This window comes from Rhincodon typus, chromosome 32 (genome assembly GCF_021869965.1).
Source record: "Rhincodon typus isolate 14 chromosome 32, sRhiTyp1.1, whole genome shotgun sequence".
Taxonomy (NCBI): Eukaryota; Metazoa; Chordata; class Chondrichthyes; order Orectolobiformes; family Rhincodontidae; genus Rhincodon; species Rhincodon typus.
The window spans coordinates 5,629,533-5,641,636 of NC_063363.1; the positions used below are offsets into that span (position 1 = coordinate 5,629,533).

Below are 12,104 nucleotides of genomic sequence, written 5' to 3' on the forward strand. Positions count from 1 at the left end.
TCAGACATTTCTGAAGAAGGGGGTAGGCCCGAATCGTCAGCCTTCCTGCTCCTCTGATGCTACTTGGCCTGCTGTGTTCATCTAGCTCTACACCTTGTTATCTCAGATTCTCCAGCATCTGCAGTTCCTACTATCTCTGATTAGACCATCTTGTATCTCATGGAATGTAACTAGCTATTAAGTACTATGTGACAAACTGTTACAGCATATTGAGATTGACAGTATCTTCTGACAATTTTATATGGAAATCCTTCCCCAAAAGGTGCAAGTAGGTGAGGTTTCATGGTGGCAAAACTACCCAAAGGTTCTCAGTTGTACCATTTACAGTATCTTTCTGTCACTCGCCTCGTACACTGCCTTTCCCTTTTTGCCTATCAGGTTCGTTCTTTCTCCCTTTGTCAATGCCTTGTTATGGACCAGTTAATCCAAGTGGCAAAGACAGAGCCACTGTGCTCCATATCAGCATTGCCCATTTATAGTTTTGGAGCTTCCGTAGGTTTTGTTGTGGTTGGTTTCTGCAGCTGACGCAGTTTGAGTTTCTGGCAAGCAGTTGCCCTGCCTGCCAGGTTTTTGGGAATGAGAATCTGGTAAACTAGTAAAAGTGGGCGTGAGGATTGTCACAAAGAACCAAAGTGGTTCATTTATGTCTTTTCTTTATCAGGAAGGAAAAGTTGCAAGCCTTGCACATTTTGACCACGTGAATTTTACCCATAACAGTGTGACTAGCTGTTCTGTGAAATGGCTAAACAATTCTTTCACTATGTGCTACAGCCATCTGTGTTTCTTCTGCTTTCACTTTTTGAATGTAACCTTGTACCCAGGTCTCTTGCTTGAATCCCTAAATCACTGGGAACATCTCGTTCCTCTCAGCTCTGTCTCATTCCTTCCTTGGTTTACAGTTCTATCACTCTAATCACCTCCATAAACAGCCAGATTTTTAAAAATGTATTTATGTATTTATATTTTCACAAATTAGGCAATTTGTTTCTTTTACTTCTGAGCATCACTGGTGAAGCTGGATTTTTTTTTTGCCCATCACTAATTACTCAGAGGACAATAAAAGTCAACCACATTGTAGGTCAGGAGTTACGTGTAGTCCAGACTGAGTAAGGGTGGCAGATTTCCTTCCTGGAAGGAAAGTGAAGCAGGTGTTTGTTTCTAAACAATCCTCATAAATACTTGGTTACCATGAGGCTGTTTTTTTTTTAATTCCAGATTTTTTTAAAATTTGTGTTCGAATCTCACCAGCTCCATCAAAGCTGAGACCCTAGAATGTTAAATGCAAATAGAAGTTGCTGGAGAAACTCAGCAGGTGTGGCAGCATCTGTGGAGAGAAAGCAGAATTAATGTTTTGAGTCCAGTGACCCTTCTTCAGAACACGCTGACCCATTCTGAAGAAGGGTCACTGGACTGGAATCGTTGACTCTGCTTTTTCTCCACAAATGCTGTCAGACCTGCTGAGTTTGTCCAGCACTCTGTTTGTTCGTTTGTTGCAGATTTCAAGCATTTATGCTTTTAAGTTAAAAGGCCTCTTCTGGAGTACTGTGTCCAGTTCTGGTTGCCCAGTTATAGGATGGATTTATTAAACTGGAGAGAGCTCAGAGGAGACTTACCAGGATGTTGTCAGGAGTGGAGGGTTTGAGTTATAAGGAGAGGCTGGATAAGCTGGGACTTCTCTTAACCTCCTACATTCTACTGAAAGGTGACCTTTATAGAGGTTTATAAAATAATGAGAGGTATAAATAAAGTGAATGGCAGGTGTATTTTCCCTAGGCTGGGGATTTCAAGACAAGGGAACATATTTTTAAGGTGAGAGAAGAAAGATTTTAAAGACATGAGGGGCAATTTTCTTTAGAGTGGTCCATGTGTGGAATGAAATTCCAGAGGAAGTGGTGGATGTGGGTGCAGTTATGGCATTTAAAGAGACATTTAGATAATTACGTGAATAAGAAATACTGGGGGGGATATGGGCCAAGTGCAGGCAGGTGGGACCTAGTTTCATTTGGGATTATGGTCCGCAAGGACTGGTTCGGCCAAAGGGTCTGTTTCCAAGCTGTATGACTCTGTGGTGCATAATAGAGTCATAGTCATAGATTCAATGTTCAGAAGTATAATGGGATCTTACTCTGAAGGTGAACTTGGGTCTGGTTGGACTATCCTGTATCTCCATACTTAATAGCTAGTTACATTCTATCTATGTAACAAACTGTTTCTGATTACCAAGATTGATCCAGTCTCCTACTGACTACCTTATGTGGAGATCCCTTCTCCAGAAGGTGCATGTAGCTAATTATTTATGTCAGAAGAAGGATCGGTGCTGGCAAAGCTACCCAAAGCTTCTTAGTGGTACCATTGACAGTAGCTTTCTCTCACTTGCCTTGTACGCTGCCAAACCCTCTTGCCTACCAGGCTCGTTCTTCCTTTGTTAATGCATCTTTCACATGGGCCCTCTCTCTCCCTCACTTGTTCACTATTGCCCTGTGTTGTTTTGTGTTTCAGATCTCCTCCATTAATGCTTTTATTTAGATTTTTGTTGAAAGGAGGAAAGAGTGGTGCAGAGGTTTAGCTACTTGAAGACATGGTCATCAATGGCAGCGTGATTAGAATGGAGATGCACAAGAAATTGGGGTTTGAAAGGTGGATGTTTTTGTTTTGAGAGAATTGGATTGGGAGTTATGTGAAGCAGGGTTAAAGAGGGTTAAAAAGTTTAAAATCGAACCATTTCCTGATCAGGAGCTACTTCGGTGCATTCCAGTCCTTGACTAAGTCCAGCAGTCACATGGCTGCCAACTTGCTGATTGGAACACAGCAGGTCAGACAGCATCAGAAGAGGTGGAATGTTAATGTTTTGAGTCAGGACCCTTCTTCAGAACACACTGCATTGACTCTGACTCCAGCACCTGCAGTTCTTGGTATCTTCAACTGCTTGATTGGGTATATTCCTGGTATTTCAACGTGGACCACCCACTCGCTTGCTTTGCCCATCCCCTGGGTGGGCTATATTACCAAGATCAACTGCAAGGTGAACTTTCTTTTGTAACCAACCATAAATCACAGAAAGAGAAGTAGGCCATTCAGCCCATCGAATCATCTCCAATATTTGCAGGATTGATAAATGCAGATGTTCAAAGAAAATACATAAATTGTTTATTTGGTGCCCATGCTGTGATTTCTCTTCTGGGGTTTGTATTTTTTTCTTCTTTCTTGGAGGCTAATAATCTGCAGGAGATTAATTCTCAGCATTCAGAGACTCCAGGCCATTCCTAGAGGATTGGCAACCCATTCGATCTGAATAGTCCTGAGCTGGTTGGTGAACTTGCTGGTGCATGGGCTGTCTGGACAGTTGCCTGGTTGTGTAAAGGCTGCTTTCCTCTGGGTTAAGCTCAACCTGTCAACTCTAGCATATTCCCAAGTGGTGTTGCCATGCAAGTACCATGTATGGGCCACTTAATCTACTTGGCACAGACTGAGCCACTGCGCCCTTTGTCAGCATCACCCGCTTATAGTTTTGGAGCTTCTGGAGTTTTTGTTGTGGTTGGTTTCTGCAGCTGAGTTGGTTTGAATTTCTGGCAAGTGGTTGCTCTGCCTGCCAGGATTTTGGGAATGAGAAGCTGGCACATGAGTAAAAGTGGTCGTGAGGAAAGTTGAGAAGAACCAAAGTGGTTCGCTAATGCCCCTCCTTTTTCAGGAAAGAGAAGTTGTGAGCCTTGCGCAGTTTGATTACACATGACTTTCACCCACTGCAATGTGACTAACTGTCATCTGAAATGGCCAAACAATTCTCTCTCCTTTTTATACTGCGGCCATCTGTGTTTCTTCTGCTTTCAGTCTTTGCGTTTAACCTTGAACCCAGGTCTCCTGCTTGAACCACTAAATCACTGGGAACATCTCATTCCTCTCAACTCTGTCTCATTTCTTCATCAGTTTACAGTTCTACCACAATGGGACTCTAAATTGCTCTTTAAAAGCAGCCAGGTTTCTAATTTGTATTTATTTATTTGTTTGTATTTCCTCAGATTAGGCAACTTATTCCTGAGCATCACTGGTAAAGTTGGATTTTGCTGCCTGTCACTAATAGCTCAGAGGACAGTAAAAATCAACCACATTGTTGTGGGTCTGGAGTTGGGTGTAGTCCAGACTGGGTAAGGATGGCAGATTTTCTTCCTGAAGGTAAAAACAAACAAGACACATGTTTACATGGTTACTATGAGGCTATTTTTTTTTTTATTCCATTTTTTTTTGATATATTGTATTCAGATTTTATCATCTGCCATTGGAGCTGAGACCCTAGAATGTTAAATACAAATAGAAATAGCTGGAAAGAACTGGATCACATAGCACCCCACCAATCTCAAAATCCAGCACAACATTCTCCGACATTTCCGCCACCTACAATTCCACCCCACTCCCAGAAAGGTATTTCCTTCCCCGCCCCGTCTCCATTCCGCAGGGACCATTCACTTTGCGACTCCCTCATCAGTTCTTCACTCCCCAGCAACCTCTCCACCACACCTGGTACCTTTCCCTATATAACCGCAAAAGGTACAACATCTGCCCCACACGTCCACTCTCACCTCTGTCCAAGGCCCCAAACCGTCCTTCCAGATCCAGCAGAGCTTCACCTGCACTTCATCCAAACTTGTATCCATTGCTCCCGATGTGGTCTCCCCTATATCAGGGAGACCAAATGCAGACTCGGGGACTGGTTCACAGGGCATCTGCACTCTCTGCACATCAGCCAATCCAACCTTCTGGTTACCATCCATTTTAACTCCCCTGATGACCTGTCCATCCTTAGCATCCTCCACTGTCATGAAATGGAAGTGCTGGTGTTGGGTCTGGACTTGTCCTCCACTGTCAGAGTGAGGCCAAGCATAAACTGGAGGAACAACACCTGATATTTTGCTTTGGGAGTTTACAGCCCAAGAGCCTGAATCTTGACTTCACCAGCTTCAAAACCTCTCCACCCCCAGCCTTATCCCATGTCCTGCCTCCCTGACCTGTCCTAAACTGTCCATCTTCCTACTCACCCATTCGTTTCCCCCCTTCCCACTGACAAAACAATATAACCCGCTACCTTCATCCACCTAACACCATCCCACCTACCTTTCCCCAGCCCCACTCCCCCCTCTTTATTTCTAGGCTCCCCCCCCCCTCCCCAGTCCTGACACAGTTTTAGCCTAAAATGTTGACTTTCCTGCTCCTGTGATGCGTCTGACCTGCTGTGTTTCTCCAGCTCCACGTTTACTGACTCTGCGTTCCAGCATCTGTCGTCCTTACTCTCTCCTGCCGGTACACCATCTCCTGCCCTCAGAGTTTCACAGCATCCTTGAGTGTACAGAGGGAGAACAGTCCTTCAGCTGTTCTCTAAGCCATTAAATCTTAATTTTGATATTCCAAGTCTCTTGCTTTTTGACTGTGTGTATGCTCCAAGTCAGGGCAGCTTCATCACACTGCAGCTTCCAAAAGGAGCTGGTGGAGGACAGGAGGCCATTACCTCCATGACGTTTACACAGTGTCATTAGATCAAACTGTTTTCCATTTACGATGTTTGTACAATTTGTGAATGTTAATAATTAACACCAACTTTAAATGAAGGGCCATGTGAGTAACAACTGCTCCAAGACAGTAGTGGGGACAGGGGGAAGGGATTAATATAGGAGGAAGTACATGAAAATAAACCCAGTCGTAGTGCTTCTGAATGCCAGGCAGCTGCTAGTTTGCATTGGTTGGAGCCTCTTGGTACCTGCCAGCTGCTACGGGAAAGCTGGAGCCCGGAGTTCTGCGTGTATACAGATTTGAGAAGCTTGTTCAGACTCTGCCAAGGTAGGGTTGTCAGTTTTTGTTGACTGTGTTGCTGGAAGTTTGATCAAAATGCCTGTATTGTGTCACAGCCCCAGTCTCGCACTCCCACCACCATCCGATTGGATAGAATCTTGGGCTGCCCACTTGGATCAAGCTTGACTTCTTAGTGGGTGGGTCTTTTCTCCCCATCTCCATTTATTTTTCCTTTATTAATTCACGGGATGAGGGCGTTGCTGGCTAGGCAGCATTTATTGCCCATCCCTACGTGCCCAGAGGGCAGTTATGAGTCAACTACATTGTGGTGGGTCTGGAGTCACATGTAGGCCAGACCAGGTAAGGATGGCAGTTTCCTTCCCTAAAGGACATTGGTGAACCAGATAGATTTTTCTGACAATCGACAATCGATTCACGGTCATCATTAGACCCTTAATTCCAGATATTTTAATTGAATTCAAATTCCACCATCTGCTGTGGCGGGATTCGAACCCAGAACATTACCTTGGTCTCTGGATTAATAGCCCAGCAATAATACCACTAGGCCATTGCCTCCCCAATATTTTTAGAACCAATGCAATCAGAGAATGGCTGGAGGAGGCAGGAAGAGGCCATTCAGCCTGTTGTGTGTGCTGGCCCTCTACAGGCGCAGTTCTCCTAGTGCCCACACCCTCTTCCTTTCCCCTGTTTTTTTTTATATATTGTCTTTTCCCCTGTAACCCTGCAAATTACACCTTTTCAGATGACAAGCCAATTCCCTCTTGGACATCCCAATTAAATCTGCTGCTGCTGTTCTCTCAGGCAGCACATTCCAGATTCCAGTGTGAAAAAGTTTCTCCTCTGCTTTTTGTCCATTACTGGAAACCTGTGTTGTCTAGTTCTCTACCATTCTAATAATGGGAACAGATTTTTCCTATTGACTTGGTCCAGACTCCTTATGATATTGAACACCTCTATCAAATCTCCTCTCAATCTCCAAGAACTGTCGCAGTATCTTCAATCCTTCCACATAACTAAAGTTCCACATTCCAGGAACCATTCCTGTGAATCTCTCCTGTACCCTGTCCAATGCCTTTACATCTTTTCAAAAGTGTGGCCCCCAGCATTGGGCACAATCCTCCTTTTAATGAGGCTTGAATCAGCATTAATTTTTGTACTTTGTCCCCTTGTTGATAAATTCCAGCATGAAGTAAGCTTTAATAACCATTATCTCAACCTGCCCTTCCACCCTCAATAATTTCTGCATGTTCCTGGGTACCTCCCCCACCTCTTCTAGAGTTTGTTTGTTTGTTTTGTTTATTGTCTTCTGTGTTCTTCTGACTGATGTGATTCACTTCCCACTTTCCTGCTTAAATGTTACCATCTTTTTTAAAAAAAAATTTGGTGCTTTTTTTTGGAGTTCTACATGTGTCTTCTCACAGTTCATAATCCTATTCGAGCTCTTAAGACCATAAGACACAGGAGCAGAAATTAGGCCATTTGGCCCACTGAGTCTGCTCCACTATTCAATCAAAGCTGATAAGTTTCTCAATCCCATTCTCCCACTTACTCCCCATAACCCTTGATCCCCTTGACAGTCAAGAGCCTATCTATCTCTGTGTTAAATATACTCAATGACGTGGCCTCCACAGCCTTCTGTCGCAATGAATTCCATAGATTCACCACTCTCTGGCTGAAGAAGTTGCTCCTTATCTCTGCTGTAAAAGGTCTTCCCTTTGCTCTAAGGCTGTTCCCATGGGCCCTAGTCTCTTCTACCAATGGAAACATCTTCCCAACATCCACTCTGTCCAGGCTGTTCAGTATTCTGTAAGTTTCATTTAGACCACCCCTCATCCTTCTAAACTCCATCAAGTATAGACCCAGAGTCTTCAAACATTCCTCATCTGTTAAGCTTTTCATTTCTGGGACCATTCTCGTGAACCTCCTCTGAACCCACTCCAGGGCCAGTATGGCCTTCCTGAGATATGGGGCCCAAAACTGCGCACAACACTCTAAATGTGGCCTGACCAGAGCCTTATAAAGCCTCAGAAGTATATCCCTGCTTTTATATTCAAGTCCTCTCAATATAAATGCTAAAGTTGCATTTCCTTTCCAAACTGCTGACTCAACCTGCAAGTTTACTTTGAGAGAATCCTGGACTAGAACTCCTCAGTCTCTTTGCGTTTCAGACTTCTGAATTTTCTCCCCATTTAGAAAATAGTCCATGCTTCTTTTCTTCTTACCAAAGTGCATGACCTCAAACTTTCTCACGTTATACTCCATCTGCCACTTCTTTTCACACTCTCCTAACCTGTCCAAATCCTTCGCAGCCTCCCTGCCTCCTCAATACTACCTGTCCCTTTACCTACATTTGTATCGTCTGCAAACTTAGCCAGAATGCTCACAGTTCCTTCATCGAGATCATTAATGTATAAAGTGAAAAGTTGTGATTCCAACTCTGACCCTTGTGGAACACCACTTGTCACCGGCTGCCATCCTGAGAAAGACCCTTTCAACCTCACTTTGGCTATCTGCCAATCTTCTATCCATTTCGTTTCACCAGCAAATTTTGCAATTGTGCCCCATAGGCCAGAGTGTAGATGAGTAATCTACATCAGGAAGTGAACATAAGAACATAAGAACTAGGAGCAGGAGTAGGCCGTCTGGCCCTTTGAGCCTGCTCCGCCATTCAATAAGATCATGGCTGATCCTTTCGTGGACTCAGATCCACTTACCCGCGTTCTCACCGTATCCCTTAATTCCTTTATTGTTCAAAAAAAATCTACCTTTTTTTTAAAAAGCATTTACTGAAGTAGTGTCAACTACTTCACTGGGCAAGGAATTCCATAGATTAACAACCCTCTGGGTGAAGAAATTCCTTCTCAGTTCAGTCCTAAATCTGCTCCCTCTAATCTTGAGGCTATGCCCTCTTGTCCTAGCTTCACCTGCCAGTGGAAACATCCTCTCTACTTCGATCTTATCTATTCCCTTCGTAATGTTATATGTTTCTATAAGATCCCCCCTCAATCTTCTGAATTCCAATGAATATAATCCCAATCTACTCAGTCTGTCCTCATAAGCCACCCCCTCAACTCCGGAATCAACCTAGTGAACCTCCTCTGCACCCCCTCCAGTGCCAGTACATCCTTTCTCAAGTAAGGAGACCAAAACTGAACACAGTACTCCAGGTGTGAAGGGGTCTGAACGCACATCCCTGGGCCACGTCACTGTTAACCCATCCCAAAAATACCATGTTCTGTCACTGAGCCAATCTTGTATCTGTGGTACTGTCCATTTTATTCCATGAACTATAAATGAGGTGTTCAAAGAAAATGAATGATGAATAAAGCCCTTTCAATTGAAAACCCAGGAGAAAAACATTCCAAGCAGAATTGCGGAGGTTAATCTTCAATATCTGGAGACTCTCTAGGGTCAATGCTGGTGGGCTTGGCAACTCGAGTGCAGAGCTATTGTGGTGTTGCAAAACTGTCATGGTCTTCCATCTCCTGACATGGTGTGTAGGGGGAAAATACTGCAAAATTTAACTAAGTAAAGTTCCTGTATCAGGCGCAATCGGAATTGGCATTGAGATTAATATACAGTTACCCTGTTTAACATTGATATGTATGACTATTAATTTGCATAATTAGAAACATGAAATGCTTGAAGCAGCACTGTTGGGCTCTAACTACAACTTCCCTTTAGTAAATTTCCATTTAGATAATATTCTTTTGGTCTATTTCAAGCGGAAATCAATTTTTAACCACATCAATAAAATTATCAGGTAAAGGTCTGAATGTTTAAGTGGGAATAACTTTACTGAAAATTATTTAAAATACACTGATATTTGGAAATCTCATTAGTGTATACCAATTATTTTGAATATCACGTGGTATGACAAACTATTTACATGCTGTGAACTGACACATGCAGCTGAGAACAACAAGCATTTTGAAGAGGCTTCCTGAGCATGTAGAACACTTACAATTTTTTTTTACTGTGGCTTGGTAGAATGGGATGTGATTCAGATAGTGTAAAAGATCACAGCAAACGGCTCTTGTGGTGCAGTGATAGTGTCCCTACCTGTTGTCTCCCTGCTATAGGAAGGATGTTGTTAAACTTGAAAGGGTTCAGAAAAGATTTACAAGGATGTTGCCAGGATTGGAGGATTTGAGCTGTACGGAGAGGCTGAATAAGCTAAGGCTGTTTTCTCCAGAGTGTCAAAGGCCAAAAGGTGACCTTTATAAAAGTTTATATAATCATGAGGAGCATGGACAGGGTGAATAGCCAAGGTCTTTTCTCCATGGTAGGGGAGTTCAAAACTAGAGGACATAGGTTTAATGTGAGAGGGAAAGATTTAAAAGGGGTAATTTTTTCATGTGGAGAGTGCTGTGCATATGGAATGAGGAAGTGGTGGAGGCGGGTACAATTACAACATTTAAAAGGCATATGGATGGGTACATGAATAGGAAGGGTTTAGAGGGATATGGGCCAAATGCTGGCAAATGGGACCAGATTAATGTAGGATATCTGGTCAGCATCGGCGAGTTAGACTGACTCCATGCTGTACAACTCCTTAACTCTATGACTCTGAGCCGGCAAACCCAGGTTCAAGTCCCATCTGCTTTGACACACGTATAATAAACAACATGTCTGAACACGCTGGTTTAAAAATATCTAGACGCTGCTGAATTTGATAACTGCTGTTACAATCCAAGTGAGAAAATCTAAAGATCGCAACAAAAACTTTAGGTGTAATTCACTTTGCGATTAAATTTCACGAATCCATTCGCATTTTGTTTGGCAACAATTCAAAGGTGGAAGGGTCAGTAAATAGAATAGGAGCAACATGAGCAAAACTGGTTTTTACACAGTGAATTAAGTTGATCAAGAATGCGCTGCCTGAAATGGCAATAGACTCTGATCCCTTTTTGAAAGGGAATTGGACATGCACCTGAACTAGTAAATTTCTCTAATTTATGGAAATGGGCTGGGAAGTGGGATCATTTCACTAGGTCTCACAGGAGACTCGCAGATTGACCAAGATTCCACACCATGGCTAGGCTCAAGTCCCTGCTTTGGTGGCTCAGTGTTCCAAACACCTTCATTGAGATAAAGCTTTAGACTTTAAGATCTGGATGTCTTCCTACCTCAAATTGATGGGTGACTTTGTACAGTTTTCACTGTACTCAAGTATTCCTATACTTGAATACACGTGACAAAAAAAACCTAATTCTAAAATATATAAAACTTGGGCTGAATTACCTCCAGTGCTGTGTCATGCTGTGCTTCTGGTATAACAATAGGGAATGAGCAATAAAATCAAACTCTTCATTCATTATATCAATTATGCAAGTGTTCTTTTTGAATTTGTTTCTTGCCAGTTGTTGGTGTTTATCCTGCCAGGAGGTTGGAAAACAGGGCAGCTTATTGTAGAGGGTTCAAATCGATACCAAGTATATTGATCAAAGTCCTGGAGTTCATTGTGTATTGATAAGGACAGAGAAGCAACCTCACAATCACTGTTGCAATCTGGACTTGAAACATTAGCTATAATCAGAGATAGTAATTTCTGAAGAAGGGTCCCGACCTGAAACGTCAGCTTTCCTGCTCCTCTGATGCTGCCTGGCCTGCTGTAGTCATCCAGCTCCACACTGTGTTGACTCATTAGCTGTGCTTTTCACTCCAGCGACTGTGCTAGACCTGCAGAGTCTCCAGCACCTTGTATGTTTGTTTCAGATTTCAGATCTATTTTCTCTCTCTCTGTCTCTCTCTCTCTGTCCTGTCTCCTTTCTCTCTCTCTCTCTCTCTTTTTCTCCTGTCTTCTCTCTCTCTTTCTCCTGTCTTCTCTCTCTCTCTTTCTCCTGTCTTCTCTCTCTCTCTCTGTCTCCTTTCTCTCTCTCTGTGGCTCTCTCTCTATCCTGTCTCCTTTCTCTCTCTCTCTCTCTCTCCAGTCTTCTCTCTCTCTCTTTCTCCTGTTTCCTTTCTCTCTCTCTCTCTTTCTCCTGCCTTCTCTCTCTCTCTTTCTCCTATCTTCTCTCTCTCTCTCTTTCTCCTGTCTTCTCTCTCTCTCTCTCCCTCTGTCTCTCCTGTCCTGTCTCTCTCTGTTTTTCCCGTCTCCTTTATTCTTTCTCTCTCTCTCTCTCTTTCTCCTGTCTTCTTTCTCTCTTTCTCCTGTCTTCTTTCTCTCTTTCTCCTGTCTTCTTTCTCTCTTTCTCCTGTCTTCTGTCTCTCTCTCTCTTTCTCCTGTCTTCTCTCTCTCTCTTTCTCCTGTCTTCTCTCTCTTTCTTTCTCCTGTCTTCTCTCTCTCTCTCTCTGTCTCCTTT

General features: G+C 43.2%; 1 protein-coding gene across 1 annotated transcript in view; it reads left to right on the top strand.

Annotated features, from left to right (window-relative positions):
- Positions 1-4,123: 4,123 nt before the first annotated feature.
- The window catches only part of tmprss4a (transmembrane serine protease 4a), a 44,252-nt gene continuing 36,271 nt past the window's right edge, over positions 4,124-12,104 (top strand). Inside the window, exon 1 of the mRNA XM_048615679.1 lies at positions 4,124-4,142. The gene's annotated coding sequence lies outside the window, so the exon portion shown is untranslated. The remainder of the gene's footprint in view (positions 4,143-12,104) is intronic.